This window comes from Rhinoderma darwinii, assembly GCF_050947455.1.
Source record: "Rhinoderma darwinii isolate aRhiDar2 chromosome 5 unlocalized genomic scaffold, aRhiDar2.hap1 SUPER_5_unloc_36, whole genome shotgun sequence".
Lineage (NCBI taxonomy): Eukaryota > Metazoa > Chordata > Amphibia > Anura > Rhinodermatidae > Rhinoderma > Rhinoderma darwinii.
This window is the reverse complement of record NW_027461794.1, coordinates 456,382-476,722: the sequence shown is the minus strand read 5'-3', so window position 1 is coordinate 476,722 and position 20,341 is coordinate 456,382. Positions and strand designations below refer to the sequence as shown.

General features: G+C 48.6%; 11 non-coding genes across 11 annotated transcripts; all 11 read right to left on the bottom strand.

Annotated features, from left to right (window-relative positions):
* Nucleotides 1-3,905: 3,905 nt before the first annotated feature.
* Nucleotides 3,906-4,096, bottom strand: LOC142691154 (U2 spliceosomal RNA). The gene has a single exon (XR_012859798.1). It is a non-coding gene; the product is annotated as a U2 spliceosomal RNA (small nuclear RNA).
* Nucleotides 4,097-5,440: 1,344 nt separating this feature from the next.
* LOC142691153 (U2 spliceosomal RNA) lies at nucleotides 5,441-5,631 on the bottom strand. The gene has a single exon (XR_012859797.1). It is a non-coding gene; the product is annotated as a U2 spliceosomal RNA (small nuclear RNA).
* Nucleotides 5,632-6,977: 1,346 nt separating this feature from the next.
* LOC142691152 (U2 spliceosomal RNA) lies at nucleotides 6,978-7,168 on the bottom strand. Its single transcript, XR_012859796.1, has one exon. It is a non-coding gene; the product is annotated as a U2 spliceosomal RNA (small nuclear RNA).
* A 1,346-nt stretch (nucleotides 7,169-8,514) lies between these two features.
* LOC142691150 (U2 spliceosomal RNA) lies at nucleotides 8,515-8,705 on the bottom strand. Its single transcript, XR_012859795.1, has one exon. It is a non-coding gene; the product is annotated as a U2 spliceosomal RNA (small nuclear RNA).
* A 1,346-nt stretch (nucleotides 8,706-10,051) lies between these two features.
* On the bottom strand, nucleotides 10,052-10,242 carry LOC142691149 (U2 spliceosomal RNA). The gene has a single exon (XR_012859794.1). It is a non-coding gene; the product is annotated as a U2 spliceosomal RNA (small nuclear RNA).
* Nucleotides 10,243-11,582: 1,340 nt separating this feature from the next.
* On the bottom strand, nucleotides 11,583-11,773 carry LOC142691148 (U2 spliceosomal RNA). The gene has a single exon (XR_012859793.1). It is a non-coding gene; the product is annotated as a U2 spliceosomal RNA (small nuclear RNA).
* Nucleotides 11,774-13,083: 1,310 nt separating this feature from the next.
* Nucleotides 13,084-13,274, bottom strand: LOC142691146 (U2 spliceosomal RNA). The gene has a single exon (XR_012859791.1). It is a non-coding gene; the product is annotated as a U2 spliceosomal RNA (small nuclear RNA).
* A 1,335-nt stretch (nucleotides 13,275-14,609) lies between these two features.
* Nucleotides 14,610-14,800, bottom strand: LOC142691145 (U2 spliceosomal RNA). The gene has a single exon (XR_012859790.1). It is a non-coding gene; the product is annotated as a U2 spliceosomal RNA (small nuclear RNA).
* Nucleotides 14,801-16,142: 1,342 nt separating this feature from the next.
* On the bottom strand, nucleotides 16,143-16,333 carry LOC142691144 (U2 spliceosomal RNA). Its single transcript, XR_012859789.1, has one exon. It is a non-coding gene; the product is annotated as a U2 spliceosomal RNA (small nuclear RNA).
* A 1,340-nt stretch (nucleotides 16,334-17,673) lies between these two features.
* LOC142691143 (U2 spliceosomal RNA) lies at nucleotides 17,674-17,864 on the bottom strand. The gene has a single exon (XR_012859788.1). It is a non-coding gene; the product is annotated as a U2 spliceosomal RNA (small nuclear RNA).
* A 1,335-nt stretch (nucleotides 17,865-19,199) lies between these two features.
* On the bottom strand, nucleotides 19,200-19,390 carry LOC142691142 (U2 spliceosomal RNA). Its single transcript, XR_012859787.1, has one exon. It is a non-coding gene; the product is annotated as a U2 spliceosomal RNA (small nuclear RNA).
* Nucleotides 19,391-20,341: the final 951 nt, after the last annotated feature.

Here is a 20,341-nt window from a genome sequence, read left to right as displayed (position 1 = left end):
CTTCCATTGGACCAGGTGGGGCCTGGGTCCGCAGGCAAGAGTTCCCTCCAGCAATCTTTCAATTTAAAATCACCAATAAAATTCTTGAGCAGGTAAGAAGTACGGTCAATTTTTCGATTAAAATCCCCACCCTGCCGGTGTTCTCCATCACGTACACAGTTAAAATCACCACCCACCAGCAGGGGGGTAGACCCAACACAAAACAATGGTAAAATCTCTAATAGTTCTGCCCTCTCCTGTTTGGTAGGAGGGGCATAAACGTTTAAAACACGAATTAAAATTCCATTAAAAAGCAAATGTATTAAAATAGCTCTGCCGGGCATGATTTCAGTCACTGTTTGGATGGAGATAAAACGACCTCGGCAGAGCAATCCAACCCCCGCAGAGCGACAGTCATTTCCACCAGACCAGACTGAGGGGCCTAGTTTCCAGTCCATCTTTAAATCTTGATATTCCAAGTCATTAGGGATTCCACATTCTTGAAGCAGGCAAAGGTCAAAGTCCACAGTCTCTAAAAATGAAAATAAAGCAGTCCTGCGGACAGGGCTCTTTAGGGACCTCACATTTAGTGAGGCGACTTTGATAGGAACCAACATAGTCTTAGTTGAGGTCAGAGTCCGAACCAGAAGAGTCGTACTCGGAGATCAGCTGCGAGTCTGGACCCCCTTTTTGAGGGGTCAATAAATCTTGGATGTTGGTAGGGTCAGAGCCAGATACGTGGGCGGCTCCAACCCCCACACTGCTCTCATCCGAACTCCGATAGGCAGCTTTCCTCCGAACTCCGGACTCCTCTTCCTCTCGCTGTCTCTTTGCAGAATGGCTCCTATCCATCTCCTCGAAGTCGCTCTCACCCATCTCTGGCCCCTGGCTGAAGATATCGCTGATGTCCTTACTGGGCAGCTGCACAGGGGCCTGTGAGGTCCCATCACTCTTGGCAACCTTTGCCTGCTTACGGGGAGCCTTCATCGCAAGCCCCTCCACAACCGCAGTGGAGGAACTTTGCTCCGACCCCCCCGTTGACCGGTAATGGTCAAAACGAGGCTCCAATCCAGCATATTTTAGGGTTTTCTTAATGGAGCCCTCGTCTGACACAGAGTGTCTCCGCTCCATGCCCACACTCTTGGGACAGGCGTCAGGTCCTACTGCAGAACCTACGGAGCCACGACGCCTGTCGCTAACCACTGCCTCAACAGGGTCCACTGCAGGCGGAGCAGAGGACCTGTTTGCAGAGGTGCCGGTCAACTTATGTCCAGCAGAGTCAGAATTCCTCCTGCTCTGCCTGGACCCGGTGGAATCCCTATGGCCGTCCCTCGAGGCTGACATCGGTGGGCCCCCCGATGGAGCTGTGAAGGACTTTGGCCTGGACCCCTCAGTCGTCAATGCTCGTTTTGGGGCATTACCAGCGGCGTCTGCACATGTTGCAAACTGCCGCTCTGGCCCTGGTCTGGGTGGCCCAGATTTCGCTCTGCGGGGGCAATCTTTAAAAGCATGCCCAGTCATGCCGCACAGATTGCACAACACCTCGGAACTGCATTTTGCCGCCACGTGTCCAACCTGGCCACACCTGTTACACTGCACCACATGGGGCCGGTCACAATGTTCTCTGGTGTGGCCATATCTCAAGCAGTTCCGGCAGGCTATTGGCATCTGGGGGTAAAATAAGAATCCTCGATTCTTCCCAATGGCAAAGTTCTGGGGTGGGTGATGTAAGCCTCCAATGCCATTGGGATCCTGGCGGAACTTCACCCAATATTTCCTTTTGCCGTTCCAGAAGCTCTGGGTGTTCAAGATTTTGTGTGAGAAGCGGACCTCCCTGCAGTAACGACTGAGGAAGGTTTCAATGTCACACTCTGAGACAAATGGACTGAACATGCACATCACGAGCGGGACTTCTTCCTCCCCGTAGAGGAATAAAAAGTTCAGTCCATTTAGCCGCTCCTCACTCTGGTCCGCATCAGACAATCTTTTGTGCATGTTGTCGCAACATGCCGCGGCCGTAAAGGATATGGTGTACCGACCGCGGCTTTCCTGGTCATTGAGACACAGGATGTCCGCCCGCTTGAGCCCCAGGAAGTCCAGCAGAATCACCTCCACAATGAAGCGAAGGTTCTTCCGCTGGCGATGGCCTTCTTCCACCTCGATGCGGACGGACTGGCGCAACCGGGTGTCCCCGGATGCAAATCCAAATGTAAATGGCATTTTCAGTGCCTGGGGGCTAAGCCTGTCCCTTATAGCAGCAAGGGCTCAGATTCCACAATTAAGTGGAACCCTCCCCCAAGGCCAAGGATTAGGGTACCCCAGACACCTACGAAGCCCGATAAACGCCCTCGGAACGCTCTTAGAAAAACGCCTCAAGGCCGGTTGACCTCTTGGGTAAGGCGCGATCGCAACTCGTTGTCCGGGGGCTAAGCCCACTCCCCAAATAGCAGCAAGGGGGTGAAGTCTCTCTGTGAAAAGAGACGATCCCCCAAGGCCAAGGAGCAGGGTACCCCGGACACCTCCCAACAAAACCAGATGCAGAAATACTACACCTGATCTTGCCAAAAGGCCGAGAAGCGATAACCCGAGCGGCCCTTGCCTTGCCCGAGCCTGTCCCATACTGCTGTTCACCCCTTGCAGCGATTGATTCAGCCTACTCCTAGGCAATTCCATGGGGCCCTGCAGGCTCACACACATTTACAGCTACTAAGCGGGAGGGAGGTGAATAAAGGCCGGAGAGGAAGCTACACAGGATTTGCTTCTTTTGCTTGCACCACAATGCAGTGCTGAAAGAGGAGGAATCTACATAAAAACGCCTTCCTGGCAACGCCCAAATGCCCTCCTGCCATGCAGATAAACACTGGCAGCGGCAGCAAGTGCATGCCCACAGCCACCCCTTGTTCCTTCACACCTTGTATCAGCTGTAATCCAGTCCAGTCCAGTCCAGTGCTGCCTGCTGAGCAGCACTGACCAACACTGCCTGGGCCCAGGCTTTTATCTATCTCTGAGGCAGGCCCCATTATGATGTCAGAAAGCTGGCTCTGGAATCCTGAGGGCTCCACTATGACACGTGCAAAGTTCCGTCTGAACTTTATATAAGACGGTGCGGCTCAGTCAGTCACTCAGTGTTGCCTGAGAGGGCAACACTGCAACAGCCGGCCGCCAGGCTGTCTTTTTTTTGCACATTTATTTGCCTCCAGGAGGCCACAAGAGGGAGACAAGGGACTGCAAAATGGAAAATAGGCATCCACCAACTTTACAGACAACTTCTCTTTGCTCCTACAACCTCCATCCTTGCACAGTTTGTTATTCTTCCAGGTAACATAGTAACAAATCCAAATTGCTGCTCTCTTTGTAGGCAAGCAAGGGTTTGTTGCAACTGCAATTCTTACTTCTTCTTGGAAATGTAGGGACGACAGTACATTCCATCACATCCATCTAGTGTACACAGGTAGGTCCATTGTGGCGGGCGGGCTGCTTTAATGGCTGTTTGCTGTTCCCCCTACTCCACTCCACTATTTGACTGTGGTGCTGCATCAATCAATCAGTGGCTGGCTCAGGTGCAGCTCTTTAACCTACCTAAAAGGGAGGGCGGAGAGAAGACAAGGAAGGTGAATGAGCTGTTCCAATGTGAAATGCCGGAAACACAGAAACACAGAAGACACACACACACACACACACACACACACACACACACACACACACACACACACACACACACACACACACACACACACACAAGAGGTGGCAATGTATTAATTAATTGCATTTAATAAATGAGCTCATTATCACACATGACTGTACAAATGCATTGTCCAACAGGTGTTGAAATAATGGGATTAAAAGGGGAGATCCCATCAGAAAGACAAAAACAATAGCAAACACAAATAGCACTTTTGGAATCTGATTTTAGTCAACACATAAGGGAAGGGTGCACCGGTCCTGGAAATACTGCAATACCAGGTCAATGCGTGGAGTGGACAGAGCAAGCTCTATTTCCATCTCCCTGTTCTAAAAATCCATTTAATATATGGTCCCCAGATAGGGGACGTATCAGATATTAAACTGATAAGAACAGATACTACACTTGATCTTAGCCAAAAGGCCGAGAAGCGATAACCCGAGCGGCCCTTGCCTTGCCCGAGCCTGTCCCATACTGCTGTTCACCCCTTGCAGCGATTGATTCAGCCTACTCCTAGGCAATTCCATGGGGCCCTGCAGGCTCACACACATTTACAGCTACTAAGCGGGAGGGAGGTGAATAAAGGCCGGAGAGGAAGCTACACAGGATTTGCTTCTTTTGCTTGCACCACAATGCAGTGCTGAAAGAGGAGGAATCTACATAAAAACGCCTTCCTGGCAACGCCCAAATGCCCTCCTGCCATGCAGATAAACACTGGCAGCGGCAGCAAGTGCATGCCCACAGCCACCCCTTGTTCCTTCACACCTTGTATCAGCTGTAATCCAGTCCAGTCCAGTCCAGTGCTGCCTGCTGAGCAGCACTGACCAACACTGCCTGGGCCCAGGCTTTTATCTATCTCTGAGGCAGGCCCCATTATGATGTCAGAAAGCTGGCTCTGGAATCCTGAGGGCTCCACTATGACACGTGCAAAGTTCCGTCTGAACTTTATATAAGACGGTGCGGCTCAGTCAGTCACTCAGTGTTGCCTGAGAGGGCAACACTGCAACAGCCGGCCGCCAGGCTGTCTTTTTTTTGCACATTTATTTGCCTCCAGGAGGCCACAAGAGGGAGACAAGGGACTGCAAAATGGAAAATAGGCATCCACCAACTTTACAGACAACTTCTCTTTGCTCCTACAACCTCCATCCTTGCACAGTTTGTTATTCTTCCAGGTAACATAGTAACAAATCCAAATTGCTGCTCTCTTTGTAGGCAAGCAAGGGTTTGTTGCAACTGCAATTCTTACTTCTTCTTGGAAATGTAGGGACGACAGTACATTCCATCACATCCATCTAGTGTACACAGGTAGGTCCATTGTGGCGGGCGGGCTGCTTTAATGGCTGTTTGCTGTTCCCCCTACTCCACTCCACTATTTGACTGTGGTGCTGCATCAATCAATCAGTGGCTGGCTCAGGTGCAGCTCTTTAACCTACCTAAAAGGGAGGGCGGAGAGAAGACAAGGAAGGTGAATGAGCTGTTCCAATGTGAAATGCCGGAAACACAGAAACACAGAAGACACACACACACACACACACACACACACACACACACACACACACACACACACACACACACACACACACACACACAACAAGAGGTGGCAATGTATTAATTAATTGCATTTAATAAATGAGCTCATTATCACACATGACTGTACAAATGCATTGTCCAACAGGTGTTGAAATAATGGGATTAAAAGGGGAGATCCCATCAGAAAGACAAAAACAATAGCAAACACAAATAGCACTTTTGGAATCTGATTTTAGTCAACACATAAGGGAAGGGTGCACCGGTCCTGGAAATACTGCAATACCAGGTCAATGCGTGGAGTGGACAGAGCAAGCTCTATTTCCATCTCCCTGTTCTAAAAATCCATTTAATATATGGTCCCCAGATAGGGGACGTATCAGATATTAAACTGATAAGAACAGATACTACACTTGATCTTAGCCAAAAGGCCGAGAAGCGATAACCCGAGCGGCCCTTGCCTTGCCCGAGCCTGTCCCATACTGCTGTTCACCCCTTGCAGCGATTGATTCAGCCTACTCCTAGGCAATTCCATGGGGCCCTGCAGGCTCACACACATTTACAGCTACTAAGCGGGAGGGAGGTGAATAAAGGCCGGAGAGGAAGCTACACAGGATTTGCTTCTTTTGCTTGCACCACAATGCAGTGCTGAAAGAGGAGGAATCTACATAAAAACGCCTTCCTGGCAACGCCCAAATGCCCTCCTGCCATGCAGATAAACACTGGCAGCGGCAGCAAGTGCATGCCCACAGCCACCCCTTGTTCCTTCACACCTTGTATCAGCTGTAATCCAGTCCAGTCCAGTCCAGTGCTGCCTGCTGAGCAGCACTGACCAACACTGCCTGGGCCCAGGCTTTTATCTATCTCTGAGGCAGGCCCCATTATGATGTCAGAAAGCTGGCTCTGGAATCCTGAGGGCTCCACTATGACACGTGCAAAGTTCCGTCTGAACTTTATATAAGACGGTGCGGCTCAGTCAGTCACTCAGTGTTGCCTGAGAGGGCAACACTGCAACAGCCGGCCGCCAGGCTGTCTTTTTTTTGCACATTTATTTGCCTCCAGGAGGCCACAAGAGGGAGACAAGGGACTGCAAAATGGAAAATAGGCATCCACCAACTTTACAGACAACTTCTCTTTGCTCCTACAACCTCCATCCTTGCACAGTTTGTTATTCTTCCAGGTAACATAGTAACAAATCCAAATTGCTGCTCTCTTTGTAGGCAAGCAAGGGTTTGTTGCAACTGCAATTCTTACTTCTTCTTGGAAATGTAGGGACGACAGTACATTCCATCACATCCATCTAGTGTACACAGGTAGGTCCATTGTGGCGGGCGGGCTGCTTTAATGGCTGTTTGCTGTTCCCCCTACTCCACTCCACTATTTGACTGTGGTGCTGCATCAATCAATCAGTGGCTGGCTCAGGTGCAGCTCTTTAACCTACCTAAAAGGGAGGGCGGAGAGAAGACAAGGAAGGTGAATGAGCTGTTCCAATGTGAAATGCCGGAAACACAGAAACACAGAAGACACACACACACACACACACACACACACACACACACACACACACACACACACACACACACACACACACACACACACAACAAGAGGTGGCAATGTATTAATTAATTGCATTTAATAAATGAGCTCATTATCACACATGACTGTACAAATGCATTGTCCAACAGGTGTTGAAATAATGGGATTAAAAGGGGAGATCCCATCAGAAAGACAAAAACAATAGCAAACACAAATAGCACTTTTGGAATCTGATTTTAGTCAACACATAAGGGAAGGGTGCACCGGTCCTGGAAATACTGCAATACCAGGTCAATGCGTGGAGTGGACAGAGCAAGCTCTATTTCCATCTCCCTGTTCTAAAAATCCATTTAATATATGGTCCCCAGATAGGGGACGTATCAGATATTAAACTGATAAGAACAGATACTACACTTGATCTTAGCCAAAAGGCCGAGAAGCGATAACCCGAGCGGCCCTTGCCTTGCCCGAGCCTGTCCCATACTGCTGTTCACCCCTTGCAGCGATTGATTCAGCCTACTCCTAGGCAATTCCATGGGGCCCTGCAGGCTCACACACATTTACAGCTACTAAGCGGGAGGGAGGTGAATAAAGGCCGGAGAGGAAGCTACACAGGATTTGCTTCTTTTGCTTGCACCACAATGCAGTGCTGAAAGAGGAGGAATCTACATAAAAACGCCTTCCTGGCAACGCCCAAATGCCCTCCTGCCATGCAGATAAACACTGGCAGCGGCAGCAAGTGCATGCCCACAGCCACCCCTTGTTCCTTCACACCTTGTATCAGCTGTAATCCAGTCCAGTCCAGTCCAGTGCTGCCTGCTGAGCAGCACTGACCAACACTGCCTGGGCCCAGGCTTTTATCTATCTCTGAGGCAGGCCCCATTATGATGTCAGAAAGCTGGCTCTGGAATCCTGAGGGCTCCACTATGACACGTGCAAAGTTCCGTCTGAACTTTATATAAGACGGTGCGGCTCAGTCAGTCACTCAGTGTTGCCTGAGAGGGCAACACTGCAACAGCCGGCCGCCAGGCTGTCTTTTTTTTGCACATTTATTTGCCTCCAGGAGGCCACAAGAGGGAGACAAGGGACTGCAAAATGGAAAATAGGCATCCACCAACTTTACAGACAACTTCTCTTTGCTCCTACAACCTCCATCCTTGCACAGTTTGTTATTCTTCCAGGTAACATAGTAACAAATCCAAATTGCTGCTCTCTTTGTAGGCAAGCAAGGGTTTGTTGCAACTGCAATTCTTACTTCTTCTTGGAAATGTAGGGACGACAGTACATTCCATCACATCCATCTAGTGTACACAGGTAGGTCCATTGTGGCGGGCGGGCTGCTTTAATGGCTGTTTGCTGTTCCCCCTACTCCACTCCACTATTTGACTGTGGTGCTGCATCAATCAATCAGTGGCTGGCTCAGGTGCAGCTCTTTAACCTACCTAAAAGGGAGGGCGGAGAGAAGACAAGGAAGGTGAATGAGCTGTTCCAATGTGAAATGCCGGAAACACAGAAACACAGAAGACACACACACACACACACACACACACACACACACACACACACACACACACACACACACACACACACACACACACACAACAAGAGGTGGCAATGTATTAATTAATTGCATTTAATAAATGAGCTCATTATCACACATGACTGTACAAATGCATTGTCCAACAGGTGTTGAAATAATGGGATTAAAAGGGGAGATCCCATCAGAAAGACAAAAACAATAGCAAACACAAATAGCACTTTTGGAATCTGATTTTAGTCAACACATAAGGGAAGGGTGCACCGGTCCTGGAAATACTGCAATACCAGGTCAATGCGTGGAGTGGACAGAGCAAGCTCTATTTCCATCTCCCTGTTCTAAAAATCCATTTAATATATGGTCCCCAGATAGGGGACGTATCAGATATTAAACTGATAAGAACAGATACTACACTTGATCTTAGCCAAAAGGCCGAGAAGCGATAACCCGAGCGGCCCTTGCCTTGCCCGAGCCTGTCCCATACTGCTGTTCACCCCTTGCAGCGATTGATTCAGCCTACTCCTAGGCAATTCCATGGGGCCCTGCAGGCTCACACACATTTACAGCTACTAAGCGGGAGGGAGGTGAATAAAGGCCGGAGAGGAAGCTACACAGGATTTGCTTCTTTTGCTTGCACCACAATGCAGTGCTGAAAGAGGAGGAATCTACATAAAAACGCCTTCCTGGCAACGCCCAAATGCCCTCCTGCCATGCAGATAAACACTGGCAGCGGCAGCAAGTGCATGCCCACAGCCACCCCTTGTTCCTTCACACCTTGTATCAGCTGTAATCCAGTCCAGTCCAGTCCAGTGCTGCCTGCTGAGCAGCACTGACCAACACTGCCTGGGCCCAGGCTTTTATCTATCTCTGAGGCAGGCCCCATTATGATGTCAGAAAGCTGGCTCTGGAATCCTGAGGGCTCCACTATGACACGTGCAAAGTTCCGTCTGAACTTTATATAAGACGGTGCGGCTCAGTCAGTCACTCAGTGTTGCCTGAGAGGGCAACACTGCAACAGCCGGCCGCCAGGCTGTCTTTTTTTTGCACATTTATTTGCCTCCAGGAGGCCACAAGAGGGAGACAAGGGACTGCAAAATGGAAAATAGGCATCCACCAACTTTACAGACAACTTCTCTTTGCTCCTACAACCTCCATCCTTGCACAGTTTGTTATTCTTCCAGGTAACATAGTAACAAATCCAAATTGCTGCTCTCTTTGTAGGCAAGCAAGGGTTTGTTGCAACTGCAATTCTTACTTCTTCTTGGAAATGTAGGGACGACAGTACATTCCATCACATCCATCTAGTGTACACAGGTAGGTCCATTGTGGCGGGCGGGCTGCTTTAATGGCTGTTTGCTGTTCCCCCTACTCCACTCCACTATTTGACTGTGGTGCTGCATCAATCAATCAGTGGCTGGCTCAGGTGCAGCTCTTTAACCTACCTAAAAGGGAGGGCGGAGAGAAGACAAGGAAGGTGAATGAGCTGTTCCAATGTGAAATGCCGGAAACACAGAAACACAGAAGACACACACACACACACACACACACACACACACACACACACACACACACACACACACACACACACACACACACACACAACAAGAGGTGGCAATGTATTAATTAATTGCATTTAATAAATGAGCTCATTATCACACATGACTGTACAAATGCATTGTCCAACAGGTGTTGAAATAATGGGATTAAAAGGGGAGATCCCATCAGAAAGACAAAAACAATAGCAAACACAAATAGCACTTTTGGAATCTGATTTTAGTCAACACATAAGGGAAGGGTGCACCGGTCCTGGAAATACTGCAATACCAGGTCAATGCGTGGAGTGGACAGAGCAAGCTCTATTTCCATCTCCCTGTTCTAAAAATCCATTTAATATATGGTCCCCAGATAGGGGACGTATCAGATATTAAACTGATAAGAACAGATACTACACTTGATCTTAGCCAAAAGGCCGAGAAGCGATAACCCGAGCGGCCCTTGCCTTGCCCGAGCCTGTCCCATACTGCTGTTCACCCCTTGCAGCGATTGATTCAGCCTACTCCTAGGCAATTCCATGGGGCCCTGCAGGCTCACACACATTTACAGCTACTAAGCGGGAGGGAGGTGAATAAAGGCCGGAGAGGAAGCTACACAGGATTTGCTTCTTTTGCTTGCACCACAATGCAGTGCTGAAAGAGGAGGAATCTACATAAAAACGCCTTCCTGGCAACGCCCAAATGCCCTCCTGCCATGCAGATAAACACTGGCAGCGGCAGCAAGTGCATGCCCACAGCCACCCCTTGTTCCTTCACACCTTGTATCAGCTGTAATCCAGTCCAGTCCAGTCCAGTGCTGCCTGCTGAGCAGCACTGACCAACACTGCCTGGGCCCAGGCTTTTATCTCTGAGGCAGGCCCCATTATGATGTCAGAAAGCTGGCTCTGGAATCCTGAGGGCTCCACTATGACACGTGCAAAGTTCCGTCTGAACTTTATATAAGACGGTGCGGCTCAGTCAGTCACTCAGTGTTGCCTGAGAGGGCAACACTGCAACAGCCGGCCGCCAGGCTGTCTTTTTTTTGCACATTTATTTGCCTCCAGGAGGCCACAAGAGGGAGACAAGGGACTGCAAAATGGAAAATAGGCATCCACCAACTTTACAGACAACTTCTCTTTGCTCCTACAACCTCCATCCTTGCACAGTTTGTTATTCTTCCAGGTAACATAGTAACAAATCCAAATTGCTGCTCTCTTTGTAGGCAAGCAAGGGTTTGTTGCAACTGCAATTCTTACTTCTTCTTGGAAATGTAGGGACGACAGTACATTCCATCACATCCATCTAGTGTACACAGGTAGGTCCATTGTGGCGGGCGGGCTGCTTTAATGGCTGTTTGCTGTTCCCCCTACTCCACTCCACTATTTGACTGTGGTGCTGCATCAATCAATCAGTGGCTGGCTCAGGTGCAGCTCTTTAACCTACCTAAAAGGGAGGGCGGAGAGAAGACAAGGAAGGTGAATGAGCTGTTCCAATGTGAAATGCCGGAAACACAGAAACACAGAAGACACACACACACACACACACACACACACACACACACACACACACACACACACACACACACACACACACACACACAACAAGAGGTGGCAATGTATTAATTAATTGCATTTAATAAATGAGCTCATTATCACACATGACTGTACAAATGCATTGTCCAACAGGTGTTGAAATAATGGGATTAAAAGGGGAGATCCCATCAGAAAGACAAAAACAATAGCAAACACAAATAGCACTTTTGGAATCTGATTTTAGTCAACACATAAGGGAAGGGTGCACCGGTCCTGGAAATACTGCAATACCAGGTCAATGCGTGGAGTGGACAGAGCAAGCTCTATTTCCATCTCCCTGTTCTAAAAATCCATTTAATATATGGTCCCCAGATAGGGGACGTATCAGATATTAAACTGATAAGAACAGATACTACACTTGATCTTAGCCAAAAGGCCGAGAAGCGATAACCCGAGCGGCCCTTGCCTTGCCCGAGCCTGTCCCATACTGCTGTTCACCCCTTGCAGCGATTGATTCAGCCTACTCCTAGGCAATTCCATGGGGCCCTGCAGGCTCACACACATTTACAGCTACTAAGCGGGAGGGAGGTGAATAAAGGCCGGAGAGGAAGCTACACAGGATTTGCTTCTTTTGCTTGCACCACAATGCAGTGCTGAAAGAGGAGGAATCTACATAAAAACGCCTTCCTGGCAACGCCCAAATGCCCTCCTGCCATGCAGATAAACACTGGCAGCGGCAGCAAGTGCATGCCCACAGCCACCCCTTGTTCCTTCACACCTTGTATCAGCTGTAATCCAGTCCAGTCCAGTCCAGTGCTGCCTGCTGAGCAGCACTGACCAACACTGCCTGGGCCCAGGCTTTTATCTCTGAGGCAGGCCCCATTATGATGTCAGAAAGCTGGCTCTGGAATCCTGAGGGCTCCACTATGACACGTGCAAAGTTCCGTCTGAACTTTATATAAGACGGTGCGGCTCAGTCAGTCACTCAGTGTTGCCTGAGAGGGCAACACTGCAACAGCCGGCCGCCAGGCTGTCTTTTTTTTGCACATTTATTTGCCTCCAGGAGGCCACAAGAGGGAGACAAGGGACTGCAAAATGGAAAATAGGCATCCACCAACTTTACAGACAACTTCTCTTTGCTCCTACAACCTCCATCCTTGCACAGTTTGTTATTCTTCCAGGTAACATAGTAACAAATCCAAATTGCTGCTCTCTTTGTAGGCAAGCAAGGGTTTGTTGCAACTGCAATTCTTACTTCTTCTTGGAAATGTAGGGACGACAGTACATTCCATCACATCCATCTAGTGTACACAGGTAGGTCCATTGTGGCGGGCGGGCTGCTTTAATGGCTGTTTGCTGTTCCCCCTACTCCACTCCACTATTTGACTGTGGTGCTGCATCAATCAATCAGTGGCTGGCTCAGGTGCAGCTCTTTAACCTACCTAAAAGGGAGGGCGGAGAGAAGACAAGGAAGGTGAATGAGCTGTTCCAATGTGAAATGCCGGAAACACAGAAACACAGAAGACACACACACACACACACACACACACACACACACACACACACACAACAAGAGGTGGCAATGTATTAATTAATTGCATTTAATAAATGAGCTCATTATCACACATGACTGTACAAATGCATTGTCCAACAGGTGTTGAAATAATGGGATTAAAAGGGGAGATCCCATCAGAAAGACAAAAACAATAGCAAACACAAATAGCACTTTTGGAATCTGATTTTAGTCAACACATAAGGGAAGGGTGCACCGGTCCTGGAAATACTGCAATACCAGGTCAATGCGTGGAGTGGACAGAGCAAGCTCTATTTCCATCTCCCTGTTCTAAAAATCCATTTAATATATGGTCCCCAGATAGGGGACGTATCAGATATTAAACTGATAAGAACAGATACTACACTTGATCTTAGCCAAAAGGCCGAGAAGCGATAACCCGAGCGGCCCTTGCCTTGCCCGAGCCTGTCCCATACTGCTGTTCACCCCTTGCAGCGATTGATTCAGCCTACTCCTAGGCAATTCCATGGGGCCCTGCAGGCTCACACACATTTACAGCTACTAAGCGGGAGGGAGGTGAATAAAGGCCGGAGAGGAAGCTACACAGGATTTGCTTCTTTTGCTTGCACCACAATGCAGTGCTGAAAGAGGAGGAATCTACATAAAAACGCCTTCCTGGCAACGCCCAAATGCCCTCCTGCCATGCAGATAAACACTGGCAGCGGCAGCAAGTGCATGCCCACAGCCACCCCTTGTTCCTTCACACCTTGTATCAGCTGTAATCCAGTCCAGTCCAGTCCAGTGCTGCCTGCTGAGCAGCACTGACCAACACTGCCTGGGCCCAGGCTTTTATCTCTGAGGCAGGCCCCATTATGATGTCAGAAAGCTGGCTCTGGAATCCTGAGGGCTCCACTATGACACGTGCAAAGTTCCGTCTGAACTTTATATAAGACGGTGCGGCTCAGTCAGTCACTCAGTGTTGCCTGAGAGGGCAACACTGCAACAGCCGGCCGCCAGGCTGTCTTTTTTTTGCACATTTATTTGCCTCCAGGAGGCCACAAGAGGGAGACAAGGGACTGCAAAATGGAAAATAGGCATCCACCAACTTTACAGACAACTTCTCTTTGCTCCTACAACCTCCATCCTTGCACAGTTTGTTATTCTTCCAGGTAACATAGTAACAAATCCAAATTGCTGCTCTCTTTGTAGGCAAGCAAGGGTTTGTTGCAACTGCAATTCTTACTTCTTCTTGGAAATGTAGGGACGACAGTACATTCCATCACATCCATCTAGTGTACACAGGTAGGTCCATTGTGGCGGGCGGGCTGCTTTAATGGCTGTTTGCTGTTCCCCCTACTCCACTCCACTATTTGACTGTGGTGCTGCATCAATCAATCAGTGGCTGGCTCAGGTGCAGCTCTTTAACCTACCTAAAAGGGAGGGCGGAGAGAAGACAAGGAAGGTGAATGAGCTGTTCCAATGTGAAATGCCGGAAACACAGAAACACAGAAGACACACACACACACACACACACACACACACACACACACACACACACACACACACACACACACACACACACACAAGAGGTGGCAATGTATTAATTAATTGCATTTAATAAATGAGCTCATTATCACACATGACTGTACAAATGCATTGTCCAACAGGTGTTGAAATAATGGGATTAAAAGGGGAGATCCCATCAGAAAGACAAAAACAATAGCAAACACAAATAGCACTTTTGGAATCTGATTTTAGTCAACACATAAGGGAAGGGTGCACCGGTCCTGGAAATACTGCAATACCAGGTCAATGCGTGGAGTGGACAGAGCAAGCTCTATTTCCATCTCCCTGTTCTAAAAATCCATTTAATATATGGTCCCCAGATAGGGGACGTATCAGATATTAAACTGATAAGAACAGATACTACACTTGATCTTAGCCAAAAGGCCGAGAAGCGATAACCCGAGCGGCCCTTGCCTTGCCCGAGCCTGTCCCATACTGCTGTTCACCCCTTGCAGCGATTGATTCAGCCTACTCCTAGGCAATTCCATGGGGCCCTGCAGGCTCACACACATTTACAGCTACTAAGCGGGAGGGAGGTGAATAAAGGCCGGAGAGGAAGCTACACAGGATTTGCTTCTTTTGCTTGCACCACAATGCAGTGCTGAAAGAGGAGGAATCTACATAAAAACGCCTTCCTGGCAACGCCCAAATGCCCTCCTGCCATGCAGATAAACACTGGCAGCGGCAGCAAGTGCATGCCCACAGCCACCCCTTGTTCCTTCACACCTTGTATCAGCTGTAATCCAGTCCAGTCCAGTCCAGTGCTGCCTGCTGAGCAGCACTGACCAACACTGCCTGGGCCCAGGCTTTTATCTCTGAGGCAGGCCCCATTATGATGTCAGAAAGCTGGCTCTGGAATCCTGAGGGCTCCACTATGACACGTGCAAAGTTCCGTCTGAACTTTATATAAGACGGTGCGGCTCAGTCAGTCACTCAGTGTTGCCTGAGAGGGCAACACTGCAACAGCCGGCCGCCAGGCTGTCTTTTTTTTGCACATTTATTTGCCTCCAGGAGGCCACAAGAGGGAGACAAGGGACTGCAAAATGGAAAATAGGCATCCACCAACTTTACAGACAACTTCTCTTTGCTCCTACAACCTCCATCCTTGCACAGTTTGTTATTCTTCCAGGTAACATAGTAACAAATCCAAATTGCTGCTCTCTTTGTAGGCAAGCAAGGGTTTGTTGCAACTGCAATTCTTACTTCTTCTTGGAAATGTAGGGACGACAGTACATTCCATCACATCCATCTAGTGTACACAGGTAGGTCCATTGTGGCGGGCGGGCTGCTTTAATGGCTGTTTGCTGTTCCCCCTACTCCACTCCACTATTTGACTGTGGTGCTGCATCAATCAATCAGTGGCTGGCTCAGGTGCAGCTCTTTAACCTACCTAAAAGGGAGGGCGGAGAGAAGACAAGGAAGGTGAATGAGCTGTTCCAATGTGAAATGCCGGAAACACAGAAACACAGAAGACACACACACACACACACACACACACACACACACACACACACACACACACACACACACACACACACACACACACACAACAAGAGGTGGCAATGTATTAATTAATTGCATTTAATAAATGAGCTCATTATCACACATGACTGTACAAATGCATTGTCCAACAGGTGTTGAAATAATGGGATTAAAAGGGGAGATCCCATCAGAAAGACAAAAACAATAGCAAACACAAATAGCACTTTTGGAATCTGATTTTAGTCAACACATAAGGGAAGGGTGCACCGGTCCTGGAAATACTGCAATACCAGGTCAATGCGTGGAGTGGACAGAGCAAGCTCTATTTCCATCTCCCTGTTCTAAAAATCCATTTAATATATGGTCCCCAGATAGGGGACGTATCAGATATTAAACTGATAAGAACAGATACTACACTTGATCTTAGCCAAAAGGCCGAGAAGCGATAACCCGAGCGGCCCTTGCCTTGCCCGAGCCTGTCCCATACTGCTGTTCACCCCTTGCAGCGATTGATTCAGCCTACTCCTAGGCAATTCCATGGGGCCCTGCAGGCTCACACACATTTACAGCTACTAAGCGGGAGGGAGGTGAATAAAGGCCGGAGAGGAAGCTACACAGGATTTGCTTCTTTTGCTTGCACCACAATGCAGTGCTGAAAGAGGAGGAATCTACATAAAAACGCCTTCCTGGCAACGCCCAAATGCCCTCCTGCCATGCAGATAAACACTGGCAGCGGCAGCAAGTGCATGCCCACAGCCACCCCTTGTTCCTTCACACCTTGTATCAGCTGTAATCCAGTCCAGTCCAGTCCAGTGCTGCCTGCTGAGCAGCACTGACCAACACTGCCTGGGCCCAGGCTTTTATCTCTGAGGCAGGCCCCATTATGATGTCAGAAAGCTGGCTCTGGAATCCTGAGGGCTCCACTATGACACGTGCAAAGTTCCGTCTGAACTTTATATAAGACGGTGCGGCTCAGTCAGTCACTCAGTGTTGCCTGAGAGGGCAACACTGCAACAGCCGGCCGCCAGGCTGTCTTTTTTTTGCACATTTATTTGCCTCCAGGAGGCCACAAGAGGGAGACAAGGGACTGCAAAATGGAAAATAGGCATCCACCAACTTTACAGACAACTTCTCTTTGCTCCTACAACCTCCATCCTTGCACAGTTTGTTATTCTTCCAGGTAACATAGTAACAAATCCAAATTGCTGCTCTCTTTGTAGGCAAGCAAGGGTTTGTTGCAACTGCAATTCTTACTTCTTCTTGGAAATGTAGGGACGACAGTACATTCCATCACATCCATCTAGTGTACACAGGTAGGTCCATTGTGGCGGGCGGGCTGCTTTAATGGCTGTTTGCTGTTCCCCCTACTCCACTCCACTATTTGACTGTGGTGCTGCATCAATCAATCAGTGGCTGGCTCAGGTGCAGCTCTTTAACCTACCTAAAAGGGAGGGCGGAGAGAAGACAAGGAAGGTGAATGAGCTGTTCCAATGTGAAATGCCGGAAACACAGAAACACAGAAGACACACACACACACACACACACACACACACACACACACACACACACACACACACACACACACACACACACACACAACAAGAGGTGGCAATGTATTAATTAATTGCATTTAATAAATGAGCTCATTATCACACATGACTGTACAAATGCATTGTCCAACAGGTGTTGAAATAATGGGATTAAAAGGGGAGATCCCATCAGAAAGACAAAAACAATAGCAAACACAAATAGCACTTTTGGAATCTGATTTTAGTCAACACATAAGGGAAGGGTGCACCGGTCCTGGAAATACTGCAATACCAGGTCAATGCGTGGAGTGGACAGAGCAAGCTCTATTTCCATCTCCCTGTTCTAAAAATCCATTTAATATATGGTCCCCAGATAGGGGACGTATCAGATATTAAACTGATAAGAACAGATACTACACTTGATCTTAGCCAAAAGGCCGAGAAGCGATAACCCGAGCGGCCCTTGCCTTGCCCGAGCCTGTCCCATACTGCTGTTCACCCCTTGCAGCGATTGATTCAGCCTACTCCTAGGCAATTCCATGGGGCCCTGCAGGCTCACACACATTTACAGCTACTAAGCGGGAGGGAGGTGAATAAAGGCCGGAGAGGAAGCTACACAGGATTTGCTTCTTTTGCTTGCACCACAATGCAGTGCTGAAAGAGGAGGAATCTACATAAAAACGCCTTCCTGGCAACGCCCAAATGCCCTCCTGCCATGCAGATAAACACTGGCAGCGGCAGCAAGTGCATGCCCACAGCCACCCCTTGTTCCTTCACACCTTGTATCAGCTGTAATCCAGTCCAGTCCAGTCCAGTGCTGCCTGCTGAGCAGCACTGACCAACACTGCCTGGGCCCAGGCTTTTATCTCTGAGGCAGGCCCCATTATGATGTCAGAAAGCTGGCTCTGGAATCCTGAGGGCTCCACTATGACACGTGCAAAGTTCCGTCTGAACTTTATATAAGACGGTGCGGCTCAGTCAGTCACTCAGTGTTGCCTGAGAGGGCAACACTGCAACAGCCGGCCGCCAGGCTGTCTTTTTTTTGCACATTTATTTGCCTCCAGGAGGCCACAAGAGGGAGACAAGGGACTGCAAAATGGAAAATAGGCATCCACCAACTTTACAGACAACTTCTCTTTGCTCCTACAACCTCCATCCTTGCACAGTTTGTTATTCTTCCAGGTAACATAGTAACAAATCCAAATTGCTGCTCTCTTTGTAGGCAAGCAAGGGTTTGTTGCAACTGCAATTCTTACTTCTTCTTGGAAATGTAGGGACGACAGTACATTCCATCACATCCATCTAGTGTACACAGGTAGGTCCATTGTGGCGGGCGGGCTGCTTTAATGGCTGTTTGCTGTTCCCCCTACTCCACTCCACTATTTGACTGTGGTGCTGCATCAATCAATCAGTGGCTGGCTCAGGTGCAGCTCTTTAACCTACCTAAAAGGGAGGGCGGAGAGAAGACAAGGAAGGTGAATGAGCTGTTCCAATGTGAAATGCCGGAAACACAGAAACACAGAAGACACACACACACACACACACACACACACACACACACACACACACACACACACACACACACACACACACACACAAGAGGTGGCAATGTATTAATTAATTGCATTTAATAAATGAGCTCATTATCACACATGACTGTACAAATGCATTGTCCAACAGGTGTTGAAATAATGGGATTAAAAGGGGAGATCCCATCAGAAAGACAAAAACAATAGCAAACACAAATAGCACTTTTGGAATCTGATTTTAGTCAACACATAAGGGAAGGGTGCACCGGTCCTGGAAATACTGCAATACCAGGTCAATGCGTGGAGTGGACAGAGCAAGCTCTATTTCCATCTCCCTGTTCTAAAAATCCATTTAATATATGGTCCCCAGATAGGGGACGTATCAGATATTAAACTGATAAGAACAGATACTACACTTGATCTTAGCCAAAAGGCCGAGAAGCGATAACCCGAGCGGCCCTTGCCTTGCCCGAGCCTGTCCCATACTGCTGTTCACCCCTTGCAGCGATTGATTCAGCCTACTCCTAGGCAATTCCATGGGGCCCTGCAGGCTCACACACATTTACAGCTACTAAGCGGGAGGGAGGTGAATAAAGGCCGGAGAGGAAGCTACACAGGATTTGCTTCTTTTGCTTGCACCACAATGCAGTGCTGAAAGAGGAGGAATCTACATAAAAACGCCTTCCTGGCAACGCCCAAATGCCCTCCTGCCATGCAGATAAACACTGGCAGCGGCAGCAAGTGCATGCCCACAGCCACCCCTTGTTCCTTCACACCTTGTATCAGCTGTAATCCAGTCCAGTCCAGTCCAGTGCTGCCTGCTGAGCAGCACTGACCAACACTGCCTGGGCCCAGGCTTTTATCTCTGAGGCAGGCCCCATTATGATGTCAGAAAGCTGGCTCTGGAATCCTGAGGGCTCCACTATGACACGTGCAAAGTTCCGTCTGAACTTTATATAAGACGGTGCGGCTCAGTCAGTCACTCAGTGTTGCCTGAGAGGGCAACACTGCAACAGCCGGCCGCCAGGCTGTCTTTTTTTTGCACATTTATTTGCCTCCAGGAGGCCACAAGAGGGAGACAAGGGACTGCAAAATGGAAAATAGGCATCCACCAACTTTACAGACAACTTCTCTTTGCTCCTACAACCTCCATCCTTGCACAGTTTGTTATTCTTCCAGGTAACATAGTAACAAATCCAAATTGCTGCTCTCTTTGTAGGCAAGCAAGGGTTTGTTGCAACTGCAATTCTTACTTCTTCTTGGAAATGTAGGGACGACAGTACATTCCATCACATCCATCTAGTGTACACAGGTAGGTCCATTGTGGCGGGCGGGCTGCTTTAATGGCTGTTTGCTGTTCCCCCTACTCCACTCCACTATTTGACTGTGGTGCTGCA